This window comes from Miscanthus floridulus, chromosome 18 (assembly GCF_019320115.1).
Source record: "Miscanthus floridulus cultivar M001 chromosome 18, ASM1932011v1, whole genome shotgun sequence".
In the NCBI taxonomy this organism is placed as follows: domain Eukaryota; kingdom Viridiplantae; phylum Streptophyta; class Magnoliopsida; order Poales; family Poaceae; genus Miscanthus; species Miscanthus floridulus.
Window position 1 is genome coordinate 120870858 of NC_089597.1, and position 15304 is coordinate 120886161.

A 15304-nucleotide genomic window follows, 5' to 3' on the forward strand; every position below is an offset into this window, starting at 1 on the left:
TCATAATATAATAATTTAATGGAAGGATTGTATATTTGCATACATATGATTGATAATAATAATTGGATCACAGTTCACAAAATACACTAAAAAAACTAGTCATCATCTGAAAAAATAGATAAAACGAGCATGAAAGTTAGGGATAAGAATTAAAATAGCAAAACATCTTAATTTATCATTGAAAACAATCTTAATAGACAATAATTAGCCTTCAAATCCCTAGAAACCATATATCTACTCCATTTCATCGGGACTGATTGCAAGTTGCCCGCAATGCAACTCGATCATGATGTTTGGGAAAGCTACAAACAGGATGTCCGACGCTAGCGACTCCCCTCTAGACATGTAACGTGATGTGCACCACAACTTTACCGTTGCGCGCCGCTCGCCTAAATAAATAAAAAAACAAAATCAACTCCTGGCCGCCTCGCCTCGCTCCGGTTTGCTCCGCACGCACCGCCTGCCTAGTGCTTCCCTGCTGCTCCGCTCTCTATCTCTCTCGCTTGCCTACCCCGGCACGCGCCCTCCCCTACCCCGGCATCCTCCTCCCCCACACTGGTGGCTCTTTCCCCCCACCCCGGCGGCGCCCCTCCCCCACCCCGACGTCATCACCCACCGGGAGCCCCCAACGTCGCAGATTCGGTGGCCCTCTCCCCCACCCCGACGAGATTCATGGAGCACGAGCGAGATCCATGGAGGTGGCACGACATTGTTGCAATGGAGTGGGCGGCTCTCCCCCACCCCAACGCGGCGCCCTCCCCACCCCTGGCGGCGCCCTCTCTTACCCCAACGACTAAGCTCCCCCCACCCCGGCGGTCATGGCGCTCCTCGCCCCCCATCCCCCACCGTCGCCGCCGAACCAAACCCGATACTGGTGGCACCTAGTGCTCGCGCGCAGCCGCTCGCCGTCGTCTCCGACTGGAATCGACTAGCCTAGTCTTCCCTTCTCCTATGTTGCATATGTATGTTTCAAGTGTTTCAGGCGTTTCAGATGTATATTGCAATTGTTCCATATGGATGTTGCAAAAATAGATTCGGGGATGTTGCATATGTTGCAAGCGTTTCAGAGGCATGTTGCAAGCGTTTATTCAAAATGTTTCATCTGTTTCCAGACGTATGTTGCAATCATTTTGATCTGGATGTTGCATATGTTTTCACACATATGTTGCAATAGTATGTTCCAAAATGTTTAATCTGTTTTCGTCTTCTGTTCCAGCAAGTGTTTTCATGTTGCAAGTGTTCTATATGGATGTTGCATATATTTTCACACATTTTTTGCAAGTGTATGTTCCACATGTTTCATCTGTTTCAGACATATGTCGCATTCAAGTGTTTCATGTTTCACGTGTTTCATGCTATTCGGAGAGTGAGGGGGCGCCAGGGAATGGGCCGTGGCGAGCTGGTGGCCGGCAGATGTGGCACGCTGGGGGCCGGCGGTCGGGGGCACGACAGGGTGGGGGTGCGCTTGTGGGGGCGGGGCGAACGGATGGGGATGAGGGCACGTCAGGCATGCGGGCGGGCGTACAGATAAGCATGGTGAGGTGAGGGATTTTTTTATTCGCATATTAACGTTTCAGCAGGAATTTGCACCGTCCAATGTTAAGCGTCGCAATCGGATGTCCGGGCGTTAGCAACTCCAAATTAAGAAACAAAGATTAAAACTACAAAACAAAGCAAATACACAATCTATATACTTGCATATCTTAATTAGCTACCACACAGGACACGGCAGATGAACCGTACGTGAGTGGCCGAAAATGATTGGGTTGGGACATATGGGTGTGCGGCGCACGAAGCTAGCGGCAGTCACCGAGAGGGCATCATGGAGAGTGGTGGTGGCAATAAGGGCAAGAGGAGGGCAGCTGCTGCGGTGGCCGTAACAACAATGCTGCTGCTTCTGCAGCTGATGGCAGCTCCGCCGACGGCTATGGCCGCCCGCACCCTGCTGCACGAGGAGGACATGGATACCTCCTCCGTCCTGCGCTTAAGCACTATCGCGAGCGAATTTGCCAGGCGAGTGCGAGGATTGTCCTGCGGGGAAACCTGTTTTTTTATACTCCGCACAATCTTACGCTTTGATGGCTGCACATGCGTCAACAACATGTGCGTGCTGCAAGAAACGACTCCTCATCGTGATCTTGGCGCTTGAAGCTACCGAATATCGATGCTGTTGCTTTCTGTCATCATCTTAGCTGCTGTGTTTCCGGCCAGGATCGGAGTATGTGTGTAATTCGTGTTGGGAGGAACCGAAGGGTGGTGTTCAACTTATTATTATATATACTTTTGGTGACTCGATATATAATATAATAAATAAACGGGGAAAACGTTGGAGGTGTACCATCGCCTGCTACTTATATATTTCAAATTCAAATGTTGTATTCCTTTGACAGGTTTTCTAATTAATTCTTCTTTCTGCCCAAGATATATTTTAACTTTTTTCAAGAACCTAATCTGCACATTCCCTCGGTTATTATTTCTCACATGGCTCAAATTGGGATATAGCTAGTCTGGTTCGGCATTGAACTCGGCACCTCTCTGGTTCGGCATCAGTCGTTCCCTCTGCACGATGTCTGTGCATTGCTCTTGTCGATCGATATCTAATAGGGATGTCAAAGGCCTTCATCATTTACGATCTCACTTGTCGTTTGCACGAAGATATCCCACACCCTAAGCAAGTATAATACTGATTTCAACCACTCGACAGAGGATATAGTCTGTGACATATGCAACAACCATATTATGAATGAGTGTAATATATATATGCAAGAATCATTAGCATTCAAAACTTAGATAGTGAAAATATTTCATACTACAGATGGATCTAGAAACTGCGGAACGACCCTATTTGGCGGTGGCACAGTAGAGCGCCTAGGTGAAAACCTGGTTCCTGTGGCAGGGGAAGTCCGCCGCCATTCATCATACCTAAAAATAACTAAAAAAAAACTTCCAAATAAAAATAGAACCCCAAATAAATACCATGCGATATATTAGAGAAACATATATAAAATGTGTCATGATACATATGTGTCAAGTAAACTTAAACATTTTACAACCATTTGGCACCCTACTTGTTGGCATATAATTTACTTTAACGATTATTAACTCTCATTAAGAACTAATGTTGCTAACAAAGATGTAGAAATCATTACAAATGTTTAAGGTTACGTAGAAATGAATAAATAAAAATAAAATCCACCGTTACTATTCCTAATTTAAAAACAACAAATCTCTCTATTTATTTCCGAACCATGAAATGAGCTACATTATTAATAATAAAAGATAGGATAAAGTTGCTAATCTTTAGAAAGTAGAATGGATGGAGGATTGAAGATCTTCTCAAGAGCTAGCCGACCGAGAGCAAGAACTTAGTCACCTAAGCCCGAGAGTAATAATTGAACTAGATGGCTCGAACTGGAGCGAACGTGGAAGAAGAATATATAGATCCCATTTGGCACATCTCAACTTCACTATATAAGCTGTTTTTTTTTTTTTGCAAAATAGCTTCATAAGCAACTTTTTTGTTGAAGCTAAGTTGTTTTGGAACAAGTATTTGGCAAAACAGTTTCACTTGATGGAATAATGAATAAAATACTATAATATGGGAGATGAAGCTAGAATAAGCTACTTTTTTCAGCTTCATCCTAACTCATATCTTTGTGAGAGGGGGAGAAAAACAACTTCACCCAGAAAATTGTTTTGAATGAGCTGTTGTGAGCTATACCAAACAGGCCCATAGTGGAGACGGCAGGTGGAGCCGTCCGGGACTAAAGTCATCCTCTAATCTCGGTTGGACCCACCAACTGAAAAAAAAGACAGCTGGACCTTTAGTCCGGGTTGGTTGCTCCAACAGGCACTAAAGGGCGACCTTTAGTCACGGTGGAGCCATCAATCGGGACTAAAGTTCCCTCATGCAAAACCCTAGAGGGATAGTTATTAGGCCATAAATTTTAGTTCATGTTGAAAAAACAAAAGATCTGTTCTCTGCTACTGTGACCACTGGGGTGTAGCCATGGCAAGCAATGGGTAGCGACGCCTTCTGCCGACGAGCCAGACTGCGGATTAGAGCTCACCATCACGGCATCACGAGTCACGTCCTGTGTTGATGTGTTGGGCACTTGAGCTAATGGGCTGGAACACTACGGGAGACGCTCTTTACCGAGTGCTCGGTGCTTTGCCGAGTGTCGAAACACGGGTACTCGGCAAAGAGGCAGTTTGCCGAGTGCCGCACTCGACAAAGCCGGTCCTCGGCAAAGGCCGTCTTTGCCTTGTGCCAAACACTCGGCAAAGAGGGACACTCGGCAAACGTCCTCTTTGCCGAGTGTCAGGCACTCGGCAAAATACCTCAGCCGACGTCGGTGGCCCCTCCGTCATCCTTTGCCAAGTGCTGGCCATTAGCACTCAGCAAATGTTCTGTCTTTGCCGAGTGCTACAAGCCTGGCACTCGACAAAGAGGTTCCTTTGCCGAGTACCAGTTCCGACACTCGGTAGAGTATTTTATTTTTTTTATTTTTGTTTTCAAATTTTTTCTGTAGTATTTATACAGTACCTTGAAGCACATGTTCCAATTTGGAACTTTTCTATGACTTTTTATTATATTTTTTAATTTTTTATGTTTACTTGAATTTTTCTCGAAAAAGTAAATTTGAACTGCAGGTGCATGAAATATTGGAATTTAGCGATTCAAAAAATGGTATTCATGTTTTTGAGTGTATTTTGAGGCCGTGTGCAGGGACATTCGTGAAATTTCGAACATTTGTTTCACGAAACATGACCACCAACTTGTTCGAAAAGTGTTTTTTAATTATATAAAATGCAAACGAAGTCCGAAAACCACGAAACTTGTTGAGGTGTCGTGTCATCGCATGTAGAGGCTGTGGTAAAAAAAATTAGAAGTTTTCGAGCAAGTTGTGACGTACGATGCCTAAAACCGCCGGACTGGTGCCCTGCCCTCTGAACTGCCGGATTGGAGGAGAGGAGGAGCAGGGCAGTAGAGGAGAGAAGGGAGGTAGAGGAGAGAAGGGAGAAGGAAGAAGGAGAAGGGAGGAGGAGGAGCCTCGGCCGCCGGCCACACCCCTCGCCGTCCGTCCCCACCGTCGTCCCTGCCCCTCGCTGGAGACGAAGGTGACCCCGGCACCGCGTCGCCCGACTCCACCACCACCCAAGGTATAAAGCCCCCCGGTTGTCGGTCTTCGTGCCTTTATGTCATTGACGGCCTTCGTGCTGTACGTGGATGTGTGGGCCTTCGTGCCGTATATATGCTGTCGGCCATCGTGCCAGCTTTTTTCTTGCAAGTTTTGGAAACCTCCCCGTATAGGGGAGGTTCTGCCGAAAATTTTAACTTATAATATTATAATTCTTCTTTTGTAGAGCAGGACCCGTCGGAGGGGACCCGGAGTACGTAGGCGACCCCGATCGTCTTCGTCGGTGCTGCGGTCCTGCCTGCACAGCATCGCCTCGCCACTGCCCCGCTAGCCTGACTCCACCGCCACCTTAGGTATAAATAACCTCTCTTCCTTATGGTTGTCGTAGATCGGTGTAACCCAGGTAGGCGTCTTCCGTTCGAAACAGATACGGTTGGAGGTATGTGGACTTCGCATATCTAAGACCGTATCTGTTTCAGATTGTCTACTTTTTTGGATAGCCCGCGGATGCGTAGATGGGGTAGTTTCCATGTTCTGCTTCGATCCAAGACAGAGTTTCGGCACCACCTCCCTGTTGTTCTCCGGATACACACTCTCCCTTCTAGGACGTGTATCGGGAGAACAGTGGGGAGGTGCTGCCGAAATTCTGTCTTGGATCGGAGTAGAGCATGTAAACTAACCTCATCTACACATCCGCGGGTGGGATTAGAACATATCCTCACCCATTAGATAGTAGGCACGCCGTTCAGATGCAATTGGTGGTTATATTACCCACTCATGTATATGCTAGAGGATGAATAACCGTGAGTGGATGTACATGGGCCACCCAAGTCAGGCTGAAATCACCCCTGAATGGATGGACAAGACCGAGGGTTTCTTGAACCAAGCATTTGGCAAGGCAGCTAATGGAGCGAGAGACACATTCTGTCCCTGTAGCGAATGCAGAAACAGGAAAAGAAAAACAAGGAAGATCATGGGGGAACATCTTTGCAAGTATGGATTTACGCCAAATTATACCCGGTGGGTGTTCCATGGTGAAGCCCATCGTACTAGAGAGGAGGTAGTGAGACCACGCTTGGAAGCGTTTGATGCTGATGGCGGGGTAGCAGGATGGTTAGGTGACTTTCACGAAGCAACATTCGCTGAAAGACCTACGGAGGAGGAGGAGGAGAAGGAGGATGAGGAGGAGGAGCCAGAGCCAACCGGAAAGGCGTTCTACCAAATGTTGTCTTCGGCACAGAAGCTCCTACATGAGAAGGCAATGATTTCTCAACTGGATGCCATTAGACGTCTAATGGGGTTGAAGTCCTAGTACAACATGAGTCGACCCTACTTTGATGGTATGTTGGCAGTTATTGGTGGGCTACTTCCGGAGAGTCATATTCTGTCGAGCAGCATCTACGAGTCATAGAGACTCCTTCGTGCACTTAAGATGCCGTATGAGCAGATACATTGTTGTCCGAAGGGGTGCGTCCTATTTAGGAAAGATCACAAGGATGCAAAGTACTGTCCAAAGTGTAAATCCTCTAGGTATGTGGAGGTAGACAAAGGTGATGGCCAGAAGGAGCAGGTTGAGATCCCCATGAAAGTCCTACAGCACCTTTCGATCATACCGAGGCTCCAACGGCTATTCATGACCGAGGAGTCTGTGAAACAGATGACATGGCACAAGAATGGCATTCGATACAATCCTGACAAGATGGTACATCCAGCTGATGGTGAAGCATGGAAAAGCTTTAATCGCAAGCATCGTGACAAAGATCTTGAGGCTCGTAATGTACGTGTTGCGCTAGCAATGGATGGGTTCAATCCTTATGGAATGATGTCGGCCCCATACACTTGTTGGCCCGTGTTCGCTATCCCCCTCAATCTCCCCCCCCCCCCCCCCCGGGGGTCCTCCTTCAATGGCAAAACATATTCTTGACGTTGATAATTCCTGGACACCCGGGAAACAAAATGGGTGTGTACATGGAGCCTGTTTATGATGAATTGATCAGTGCTTGGAATAAAGGGGTATGGACTTACGACCGAGCTATAAAGAAAAACTTCAAAATGTATGTTTGGTACCAGTACTTCATGCATGACTTCCTGGCGTATGGGATATTCAGCACCTGGTGTGTCCACGAGAAGTTCCCATGCCCGATATGCAAGACAACTCTAGAGTTCATTTGGTTGAAGAAGGGTGGCAAGTTTTCATCGTTCGACAAGCATCGACAGTTCCTCCCTCTTAACCATGCATTCAGACAAGACACCAAGAACTTCACGAAAGGTGTCAAGGTGACCGACCCTGAACCTCAAAAGATGACTGGTGCCCAGGTTCATGCTCAGATAGATGCTCTCATGGTCAATCCACAGAAAGATAGTCGAAAGAAAGATAATCCAAAGAAAGATTGCTTTGTGGGATATGGTGTCGAACATATGTGGACTCATAAGTTGGGCTTGGAGAGGCTTCCCTATTTTGATGACCTTCTCCTTTCACATAATATAGATGTAATGCACACTGAGAAGAATGTCGCCGAAGCACTTTGGGCAACACTCATGGACATTCATGACAAGACAAAGGACAACCCTAAGGCCAGAGTGGACCTGGCAACGCTATGCGATAGACCAAAGCTAGAGATGCTGCCTCCAAGAGACGGCAAGCCATGGAAAAGGCCTAAAGCCAATTACATCTTAGAAAAGAAGCACATGACGGAAGTGATACAATGGATGCAGACGTTAAAGTTCCCGGATGGGTATGCAGCGAATCTGAGGAGGGAAGCGAACCCAGAGACTGGCCAAGTCTTAGGGATGAAGAGTCATGACTACCACATATGGATTGAGCAGCTTCTTCTGTCGATGGTTCGAGGCTACATCCCTGAGAATGTCTGGAAGGTGCTGGTAGAGTTGAGCTTTTTCTTCCACCAGCTTTGTGCCAAGGAGGTATCTGTGAAAGTGGCTGAGGAGTTGGAAAAAGCGGCACCTCTGTTGCTCTATAAGTTGGAGAAGATCTTTCCACCTGGCTTTTTTTTGTCAATGCAGCATTTGATTTTGCACCTCCCATCCGAGGCACGAATGGGGGGGCCCATGCAGAACCGTTGGTGCTATCCAATCGAGAGATGTCTAAAGACTATTCGCAAGAAATGTGGAAACAAAGGCATGATTGAGGCTTCCATTGCTGAGGCATTCATTCATGAGGAGGTGTCAAACTTCACAACAACATACTATAATGAGAACCTTCCTAGCGTGCATAATCCACCCGCTCGGTACAACGAGGACAAAAATGAATCGACCCTTAGCCTTTTCAAAGGGCCACGCGGGAGAGCAAGTGGAGCGACCACAAAGACCTTGAGCTATGAAGAGTGGCGCAAGATCATGCTCTACGTGTTGACCAACCTTGACGAAGTGGAAACGTATCTAGGGTAAGTTCTCAACGAACTTGTTACATACTCCGTAACTTTTGTACATCCAACAACATTGTTCCTTGTCGGTGCAGGAAATTTTTTGATGAATCCTGGCATCATTCAAGGCTACCTTCTGACCATGAACGAGAGACCCTTCTTAAACATGGTTCGCCTGATTTCATTACATGGTTCCAAAAAAGGTACCGGCCAACTTAGCTCTTACTAAGTTTGACGTTCCAAGTTGCCTGATTTTATTTCTCTCCTGCTTGAACTTGCAGTGCCAAAGGGATGTGTCTATAAGTGCTGAATTACAACAGGTGGCCAATGGCTTTGACTATAAGGTCTTGTCATTTAACGCTTATGACGTGAATGGATATCGCTTCCACACAACAAGATACGAGCAGAGTCGTCCCAATCCAAGGACCACGAATACCAGAGTATTTACGCCGGCACTGATCAGGAGGAGTATTATGGGATAGTTCACAAAATATACGAGCTCGACTACCGTGGTTCCAAAGCACTTAATCCTGTCATATTCAAATGCCAGTGGTTTGATCCTACAGTATCGAGAAAGTCCCATCAGCTTGGGATAGTCGAAACTCGACAGGATTCCTTCTATCCAGGAGAAGATGTCTATATTGTGGCTCAACAAGCCACACAAGTTTATTATTGTCCATATGCTTGCAAAACCGACCCACATCTTCAGGGTTGGTATATTGTGCACAAGGTATCACCACACGGTAGATTACCTCGCCCAAACCCTGATGATTACAACTTGAACCCAAACACGTATGACATAGAGTTCTATCAACAAAAAGAGGGGCTACCAGGGATGCTTGAGATAGACTTAACTAGAGAGATCGAAATGGAAGCAGACGAGGAATGGGTTGTTGGCGAGGACGCTGCAAATGAGGTGCACGATCCGAAGGACTTGGAAATGCTTGACGGACTACGACTAGGCAATGACAACGATGAGGATGAGGCTGTTGAGGATTTGGACAATCTTGATAGTGATGACAATACCTATCGTCCAAATAATCCCGATCATGAAGAATATTAGAAATACATGTAATACTATGTTATTTTGTAATTACATTTTCTTTATTTTGCATCTCTTACTAAGTACATCTCGTTTATCTGTACTTACTGGTTTACTCTTTTGAATTGCAGGTGATGGGGCCCACTAGGAGGAGCTACCCCTCGGTTTACGCCAACCGGAGGGACATGGCGGAGGCGTCAGAGAGGCCGAGGAGGCCGAGAGGCAGGCCCAGGCGGGAGCCATTGACTGACCACGGGCGCAGCTCCTCACGTGACTTTGTGCACGATGACGACCTTCAACACACGGTGGACGGGGACGGGGTCCACGGACAGAGGACGAAGAGGCGGTTCTAGCGACGGAGGATGAGGAGGCGGCGATGGTAGGGGGTTCCACTTCCCTTGGTATGTCGAAGCCCTACCAGCGAGGTCCTACAAAGCTCCCGAAGCGACCAATACCTGTTGAGAGGCGCCCACTGATTGCACCCGAGGGCGATAAGTAAGTAACTTCATATGTTCTTCATTTGATATGTTGAAAAATTATAATAACAACTAATAACTATTGTGGACCACTTGTGCAGGAACTGGGTGCTTGTGGACCAGGCGGCCCCGGCACACAATGTGAATGGCATCCTGGGACTTCTGTGCAAGGAACACTTTTCTGGCCTGGTTAGGAAAGGAGATCAGGATTGGGAGCCAGCCTGGACGTTCGACCACTATGCCCTCGTGCAGAATGCTCTGGATCATAATGGCATCCGCTGCAGAAACAAGGCAGATCGGGTGATTAGGGAGTTGTGGGTAAGTCTTTCTTGCACTATATTCCTCAATTCCTCGCATTCATTGGACATTCTTGAAATAAAATAATGGATACCTCATGTCTTTATGCAGGACTTCTTCAGAATCTAGGAGGGACAGGAGGAAAGTGCGTATTAGGTGGCTTACGCTTCCTGTAAAAAGCGTGTCACGGACTTGCACTACGAGTCCCGCATCTAGGCCCACATAGACTACAACGCCAAGTTCCTACTCAGGCGTGTCAACAAAGAGGAGGCAAGACGGATGACTCTAACAAGGGAGCAGTACATACAAGTAAATACAAAACATGAATATTCATTTCTTTTGAGATTAAGTATGCCTAATTTGATCTTCTGATATGTCGTCTACTTGATGTCATGTAGGCGATTCCAAGCTGGTGTGCCACCCACCCCGATTGCTGGGAATATATTGTGGACACCTGGTTGGACGGGGACTGGCAGAAGAAGCACGAGGAGGCCCGCGACAGGCGTTTGCAGATGCCAAGTGTACCTCACCATCAGGGCAGCCGCAGCCTCAGCAAATATGCAAAGGCATATGTAAGTCTCCGCCATTGCTCTAATCTAGCCGCGCTCAATTCTGCATCATTTCTAACCACATGTTGTTGTCTTTCTCGTAGTCGGATGCACACGGTGGCCAGCCAGTTGGTCAACTCAAGGCATATGCTCTGGCTCACATGGGCAAGGCGACGGCCGACATAGAGTACGACCCAGATGCCCCGCTTGAGGCATACACTAACTCCAGCGTCCACACCCGCCTCTCTTCGTACACGGAGGCGGCAAGGTCAGTCCATGGGCTGGGCTATGATCCGAGAACCGAGGAGTGCCTTGATCCTGAGCTCGTGATGAGGGTGGGGCAAGGCAAGAAGCATGGACGGTTCTGGATTAGCGACAGCGTCCTCGACACGGCCTCTACTCCTCTCCACCAGCTCCGAGCAGCGAGCACGAGCTCAAGCGTGCTCATACGCTAACGGCCGACCGCGGTGTCGGCACTCCAGGTAAGCATTCCTGTTTCATTCGTCGTTCTTTGACTTTTACATACCTTACCTATGCATTATTGAAACATTGGGGTCAAATGCTACAGGTCCAGGTGCAGGAACTGGAGGCCGAGCGGGAGGCCGAGCGGCAGAGGCTACAGACTTTGGAGGCCCAGCGAGAGCAAGATCAGCGGCAGATGGCCGAGATGATCAAGTTTATGCAGCAAATTGGCCAGCAACAAGGTTGGACGATCCCACAGACGCTGCTTGCTCCAGATCCACCTCCACAACGTCCTGATTCTACCCCGATGAGTATAAGTATGAAGTTTTACTTTCTATGCTGAAACTTAGAGAAACCTAGTGAAACCTAGAGAAACCTAGTGGTGGTGGTGTGGTGGTGGTGGTGGTGGTCACGGTGTTGTGGTGCTCATGGTGGTGTGGTGGTGGTGGTGGTCATGGTGGTGATGTGGTGGTGGTGAAGTATTGGTGATGGCGGTGATGTGGTGGTGGTGGTGGTAGTGGCGGATATTTATCTTGCATATTTATCTCTTCTATTTTGTGCAGCATCAATCGAGGGCGGCGTCGAACCACCTCGGAGGGTCGCCGGGATCGCACTTTGGGCCATCCCAACTCGGACCGTCGCCGTGAGCTTCAAATGGCAGCCGTTGTGATATAATGCATTTGTGAACTATGCTGGTGTGTTTGGACTTTGGACTTGGGAGTCGAGATTATGATACTTGTATGCTATGTTTGTGTTTGTGGTGGATTGTGATATACATTTGTATTATATATATATATTTGTGTGAGATATAGTTGTGTTATATATATATATATATATATATATATATATATATATATATATATATATATGATGTATATCTTGTTTGCAATGATGGAAGACTAAAAACCAAAAAAATTTAAATTTTTTCACTTCTTTGCCGAGTGTCATGACCATGACACTCGGCAAAGCTGGAAATCTGGGACACCTAGTTTCTCAGCTTTGCCGAGTGCCATGGTCAAGGCACTCGGTAAAGAAAATGCAAAAAAAAAGATTTGGCGAGCGCCAGATTCAGGCACTCGTCAAATAAGTTTTTTTTAAAAAAAATAAAAAACACATTTCTTTGCCGAGTGTCGACTCGTGGCACTCGGCAAAGGGGCCGTCACCGTGACCTGACAGTTATGGCGGCTTTTCTTTGCCGAGAGCCGTTAAGGCATTCGGTAAATCCTTTGCCGAGTGTCCGAGATGCGGCACTCGGCAAAGAAGCCTTTGTCGGGAAGGAATATGCCGACAGCTCTTTACCAAGTGCAAAGCCTTTTTTTGTCAAGTACAATTGCTCTCGGCAAAGGATGCGTCTCCTGTAGTGGAAGTTGGCGATGGTTACGCTTGGCCTTCGTACTCGTGTAGCCGTGTTGGTGCAGTCACGAACTGGCGTTTAATCTGTCCGCACTACGGCCGGGCGCCAGCGTCGCTTGCCTGCGCCTCAAAGAGTCACCGGGACAGAGGAGGAAGAGCTAGTGAGGTGGTGGTTCTGGGTTCTCCATTCCGACGGACGGTAGGTAGGGCAGCTGCGCCAACTGTGCCGTACGGGGAGCTCCGCCTCTGGCTGCAATGGCGGAGGGCCAAGAGGGAGCAAGCGCCGGAGGCACGTCCGAGAAGGTGGCAGTGGGCAGGTATCAGTTGGACTCGAAGAAGCCTCTGGAGGCAGCAACACGTGGCAAGAAGCCTCTGGAGGCAGCAATGCGTGTGCGCGTGGGCTGCTGCTGGATAGCCAGGATAGGCATCGAACGACCATGCTGGAGCTGGGACTCTTGTATGAACAGTCCTAAAGTGACTTTGGCTTCGAAATAAAGGATTTGATTTGATATATACATCAACTTGTAGGTGGGCTCGTTCGCGGCCAGCCGCTAACCCGCCTCGCTTGCCGCAAAGTTTATTAGTGGGCTTGCGGCTTGTCACAAAGCTGCGGATCTTGCGGACAAGTGTTCCGCGGACACAACAAACTTATATGCAAAACCCGCAAGACCCGCAAGACGTACAATACAGTATCTATGTATTATGTTTCCTAAAGTGATGATCCAGTGCACTATACCATCCTTCAGTGCCATGCTCCAAACAGAATCGATCTTCAATGACAGTTTCAGATATATAACATGTAGTCAAAGGAGAACACATCCATATGTCCTCAACTCAAATGCGAATTGTTAGTAGCTGCAACAAGACACCGATATGACAATTCAATCATAAATTCTAATATGCGGTTCTAATTATGTGTTGCTGCACAGAAATGGAAATGGAACATAGTAAAAAGGAATATTGCCAGGATACAACAAAAATAGCAGGTAAAGAAGGTGTCACTGGGAGAGTGAAATCCCAAACAGTAAGGCTTAACTTCAAGCGAACTGAAACATTGTTCATAACATCTTCATCCATCATGTCTCCAAATCCATTATTCTCTTGACAGTCCTGGGGTGCTGGATTATCCAACACCCTCCTCAGTGCAGTAGAAGCTGATGTTAGTTTTTGTACCTAAATGTTATAGCACAATTAGAAAAAAAAAGGAATAACATGGTTAATCCTTAAGAATATATTATCAGAGCAGAATACCATTTCCTCTGGTGACGAGTAGTCTCTGGGTCCAGTGAGGTCAAGACAACTTCTTAATTCTCTATGTAGCCTGTACTTTTCAGATTTTGGTAGAGATTATGTTCTGGAACTGCTACCAGAAATTAGGTCAGTAAGAAAGTATATAACCCAGAAATCAAAGCTAATGTCACCTGGACATTTGTGTCTGCATGCAGGTATCATATCGTGACACTTAAACTTGGGATTCTTGTTCAAGAGCGGTGTGAAACAATTTCTTTAGAGTAACGTGATTGTTTCATACTTACTTGACCTGAATCCTTCTAGATTTTTTTAAAGGTAGAAAGGTATATAAGCAGGTAAACTTACAAGGTTACTCAAGATTCTGAATTTGACATCTCAAGTAACAAATTTTAATAAAAGCTATATATCACTTAATGAATAATCATCCACCACTGTATATCCGATATATTCATATAGAATATGCTTAATGGCATCTCTTGTTCTAACATACATGTGAACACTTGGGCCAGCATTATAAGTAAGAATTAGTTTTTCTGACCAAGCATGCCAAATAAGATGGATTCGTTCGGTGCTCTTTTTCTGTAAGACTAAAGGCAACTTTTTTTTACATCTAAGACAACAGGATAGAAATGAGCAAGGAAAGGCTTACTCTAATTCTGTCTTTACTGCAGTAATGAATATTTCACCCTCATATAAATCAGGCGGTTGCCCACATGGAACATTTAATGATACCCAAACTGCAGCTGTCTCCCTGCACAAGCAAAGTCAAATCTACATATATATAAGAGAGAGAAAAAGTAGATACAAGTCAGATTTCCAAAGCACAGAAACAGTACCCTGGTTGAAGATTTACTTGAGGACTGAGTGGATCAATAGGAACAAGAGCGTCTGGTACACCTAAGATAGGCACCACACGTCGCAAAGTTATGGACTGACCAACGACTAACCTGGTACACCTAAGATGTTCTAAATTTTAAACAAACAAACCTGTCTCCTGAGGAGGAGCAGAGATCGGTGCATTGTATCTGCACAGACCCTGCAATACCTGAAGTTGCTGCATAAGAAGACATCAAACAAGGGATAGAAAAATAAATAATTAGGACAATCAGCTTGACATGAAACTGGATGGCAAGGGAAAAACTGACAAGGAAATGGTGTGTCCAAGTCAGGAAACCAGTGGATAGCAACATGTGTCATTCAAAGTGCAAGTGGTATAGTAAATACGTGTTCTGTAATCTGTAGCAACCTGATTGTGCAGTACTATCATATCAAGTTAACAACTACATAATATAATGACTTATAATGAAAAGTTCAGAATTTAGGAAACAAAAACAGAGATGATAATACTTACTCA

General features: G+C 46.3%; 1 long non-coding RNA gene across 2 annotated transcripts; it reads right to left on the reverse strand.

Annotated features, from left to right (window-relative positions):
* Window positions 1-13679: 13679 nt before the first annotated feature.
* On the reverse strand, window positions 13680-15022 carry LOC136523011 (uncharacterized). Of its 2 annotated transcripts, none has more exons than XR_010776055.1 (5): window positions 14938-15022; window positions 14787-14847; window positions 14600-14701; window positions 13951-14059; window positions 13680-13872 (listed from the first exon to the last, which is right to left on the reverse strand). It is a non-coding gene; the product is annotated as an uncharacterized lncRNA (long non-coding RNA). The 2 variants fall into 2 exon arrangements; XR_010776054.1 differs by having other exon boundaries at window positions 14787-14897.
* Between the last annotated feature and the right edge of the window lie 282 nt (window positions 15023-15304).